General features: G+C 43.4%; 1 long non-coding RNA gene across 1 annotated transcript; it reads left to right on the forward strand.

The window, feature by feature from the left end:
• The first annotated feature begins 349 nt into the window (after positions 1-349).
• On the forward strand, positions 350-3,171 carry LOC309366353. The gene is made up of 2 exons (XR_014166651.1): positions 350-723; positions 2,817-3,171. It is a non-coding gene; the product is annotated as an uncharacterized lncRNA (long non-coding RNA).
• Positions 3,172-4,309: the final 1,138 nt, after the last annotated feature.

Below are 4,309 nucleotides of genomic sequence, written 5' to 3' on the forward strand. Positions count from 1 at the left end.
TGGATGCCTATAGTTGATGCTTTCCTACCAAAATAGGCTGCCTTATGTATTGCCACCCAGTACTGACAGTTTGAAAGAGATTTCCATATCACAGTACATGGCTAATAGACCCCTCCTTGGGAATGTGCAAATAATAATAATAATAATAATAATAATAATAATAATACTTTATTATTTATACCCTGCCCATCTGGCTGGGTTTCCCCAGCCTCTCTGGGAGGCTCCCAACAGATATTAAACAGAATAAACATCAAACATTAAAAACTTCCCTAAACAGGGCTGCCTTCAGATGTCTTCTAACAGTCAGATAGTTGTTTATTTCCTTGACATCTGATGGGAGGGCATTCCACAGGGCGGGCACCACCATCGAGAAGCCCCTCTGCCTGGTTCCCTGTAACTTCACTTCTCTCAGTGAGGGAGCTGCCAGAATCCAATAGTTCTGGATTGTAGCCAGTTTCCCCATAAAACCTTTTCTCATAGCTCAGGAGCTCAAGTTAAGCTGCAGAAGCCCAAAAACAATCAAAGAAAGGTTGTGTGATCTCGTACTTTAAAAGCTACTAATACTGACGATTCCTAAAGTAAATGTATTGAAGGATAACTGCTTCCCCATTTATTCTCGCGGTAGATCACTGACACTCTCATTCTACGGAAAGGAAATTGAGGACAAGCTCCAGAGTCAGATAAGGAAAATATATGAGTGAGCAGACTTGAATTCATGCCTAGGTAAGGTAGTGGTTCCCCTTTTGTCACAGAGAGCTGCTTTTGTGGGCGGTACTTGGGAGAGTGCCATCCACTTTCCACTCCCTGCCTGTCCTTTTCTGTGCCACATGAATCCAGTCACCCACTGCAGCCTGCTAAAATTACCCTGAGGGTCTCAAAGCCTTTTCTGATCCACAGATGAGTGTCTTCCATTCTAATCCTTTGTTCCCTCCTCATAACCATGAGGTTACTTCTAATGGCCACAATAAGAGGGTACCCAGGCCCTTCCCAATTAGTGGTGAACCATCTGGCGTGCCCCCAGTACCTCCATATGCTTATAAGTATATGGATCTTCTCTCTCTCTCTCTCTTTAACGCAGTGCCTCAATTTGGTTTTATTTCATTTGCGCTTCCACAGCCCACTTGGCATAGCACACCACAAGCAACTGCAAACTTGAGCAATAATAATAATAATAAATCCTTGCATTGGATTGCTCCTTCCCGTGCTGCCTGCCACATGACTCCCATCAATTTCTGTCAGGGCAATCAGCCAAGCCAACTTTTCGCTAGCTGCTGATGGCAAATTTAGCAGCTGAGTGAGTCTCTCTCTTTCTCTCCTTCTCCTTCCCTGTTCCTGTTGGACCAAGAAAGGAATTAGGTCTTCTTGCCACCTAGAAGGAGGCCATTTCTCATAGTCTGCTCCTTGATGATGGAAGGCATCAAAGATTTAATGTAACAGCTGTTTTCAGACATCACACCAATTACTGTCTGGTATCCTAGTGGCACCATTTATGTTGGCAAATAAATGGTGGCAGTTTGCAATGGATGTTTCATGGACATCTGTCCATGAAACAATATCCCAGAAGACACTAAGGACAGAGGGGAGAGTTTAATTCAGTGCACATTTAAAGGCAAATCTGTCTAATATGAACTTCCCAAATCAATATTTGTACTGAAATACAGCCATCCTTCAAATTTCTCACTTCTACAAATTTTGTGATGTAGCTCTCCAGCCAAACAATGTGTACAAAGCTGAATATACTATTGGAATGTGTGAAATAATGCATATATTGATGGAAACAACATGCAAAAATGTTGCATTAAACTGTGCTTATTAGGAGAAATTCACACTAAAATACTGATGAATTTAGGAAAAGTCCAGGCTCTTCTCACAAAAGGCTGATTTATTTTACCCCCTGTCTTGGAGCATCAAGCCTGGTGGGAGCATCAAGGCATTTCTGCTACTTGGGTCCAAGTTACAGCTGAGACAGCATCACATGCTATACTGTGCACAGATCCATTTGACTTACATCCTCATGTTACATTTGGACTAGTGCTGTGCTGAAATTAGTCCCTTGGTTTCTTGAAAGTCTTCTTCCTTTGCAAAAGAGGCTTCCATTTTTCTGCCTCACTCATAGGATGTTTTATAATTTATTTATAGTTTTAGTGAGTGCTGGGTTGCACATAGCATTCGAAACTCCCATTGTTCTAAGCAATTTTTTGCGACAGGTAATTTCATTAATGCAAGCTGTTTCTGAGCTCTGGGCACAGTATTGTGCCTAAGATTTCAAATTAAAACTGTCACTGCCGGAAGGAAAAGGGGACCTTTTTTCTGCCTCCCCACTTCCAGCCACTCTCTGAAAACTGGAGAAGGTACCCTCTTAAGAATATTAGGGGGGCAGACAGGGGAAGCATGGCTTTGCTTTTTGCAGTCTTCAGATAGGACTAGACCATGTGCAAAATGCACATAAGAATTTAGCTGCAGTTCATTCATTTTCAGCTTTGTATTCTTTTATAAAAAAACACACACCTAGACACTCCGTTGCAGTGCCCATAACCTAGGTTTAAGGTTCCATTTATTTCCTAGCTTTCATATCTCAGTTTCTAACACTGGTTGCACATACCTTATTGTTATGAGATGGCCCAGGTTTCTATATGCACTTTTCTTTTCTTTATGAATCTTTCCAGCTCTCTGCAGCCTCCCCAGTGGGTGCTTTCTGTTCTGAAAAAACTCCAAGGGCATGCTCACTGATTTTGTTTATAAGGGAAATTCTTTCTTTTACCTTTCTGCACTGATTTGTTTTAAAATTAAAAAAAATTCTTCTTTTTTAAAAATAGCACAACCTGACAGCACTCTGGTACATGATACGCAGCCTCCTCTTCTTACCAACTGACAGGAAATCTAGCTGAGGACATTGTGGAGTTTTCAGGAAGCAGTGCACCTTTGGAAAGCTGAAAAACACTGTACAACTGGCTGGTAGTTAGAAGGACAAAAACCATAGTGGAGGTGCCTGCTCTCCACTAAGCGGGCTGCAAGCAGAACCCTGAAAGGGAGAGACATGCTTGATTTGTGTTTGAATCCAAGACTGTGGCTATGGGAGAAGCAATGCCTTTGGGGGGTTTTAATATCGTGAACCCCTCCATTGTAGACTCAGGTTGTATATATGTGTAAATAAACCATATATCCAGAAGATACCATAGTCCCCGCTGTCCCTCATTCCGAGGAAATCACACCCTGGGTAAGCCTGGAACTCCAGGAGTCTTGCACTGCTCGAGTCTTGCACAAAATCCCTTGTCCACTTCAGAGTAAGATAAGCACAATAAACACTCTGCACCCAACCCATAAGAATTTCACCAAATCCCCCCTCCCCTTTGATATTTTTCAAATGCAATTACTTTTCTCATTAATTGATGGAAGATGGTGGAGAGTGGGGGAAGGCAGAAGAAATTTTTGGCAACGCATTAATTGGGACATACAGGCTTCTTTCTTCAGTGGCTCTGTAGCATCTATCCTTTGAAGCAGGTGAGAAAAATCCACTCTCCCACTTTGGGTTCCAGTGAAACATGTGAGCAGAGGCGCTTGTCAAGGCTGTGGTGGGAACCAGCTGCTACTGTTTTTAAGCACATGCTGAAATGGAAACCCTGGTTCCAAGTGCTCCCCATTTCCCTCCTCCATTCCAAGTCCAGATGGTTGCAGCCCAGCTGTAGCCCTGAGTTCTTTGCTTCTTAATGCAAACAGCAACATCTGCCCAGACATTGAGACTGGATGGATGGAGTGGAAGCACAAGGGCGGGGTGGGGGGGTGGGGGAGAGGTTGGAAAGAGGACACGTAAAACACTGCATGTGAAAAATGTAGCCCTTTTGCACAATTTAAGATGAAGCAGTCACTACCCGGCCCTGGAGTTTTTCTCTCTGGTAGGCCAACTGAGCAGTGAATTTAGCCGCAGCACAATGTGTCTGGAAGAAAGAGCCTGAAATCAACCCTAAGTGCTGCTGCTGTTCGTTTATTAGAATCTAAGAGATGAAGGGAGGGTTGCCTGGAAAAAACAGTAATCTTCACACCAGCCCCGACAGTGATGATTTGGTGACCACACGATTCCACATGTCTCAGAAAGAAGGGAGCCAGAGGAGGGAGGACTTCACTCTCCATGATGTGGTATTATGACTGAGTTTCGTGATGGCGTTAGTACTGGGAAGTTCTGTGACTATTGAAAACTTGAGAGAAAGGGAGAGGGAAAGGAAGAAATAGTGGAGGAACCCACCACCGCCCCAGAATGAACAGTTGCTGTAAGTTTGTTGTACGTGACAAGCAGGGGAATGGATGTCTGTGT

This window comes from Podarcis melisellensis, assembly GCF_964234715.1.
Source record: "Podarcis melisellensis genome assembly, chromosome: 1".
Lineage (NCBI taxonomy): Eukaryota > Metazoa > Chordata > Lepidosauria > Squamata > Lacertidae > Podarcis > Podarcis melisellensis.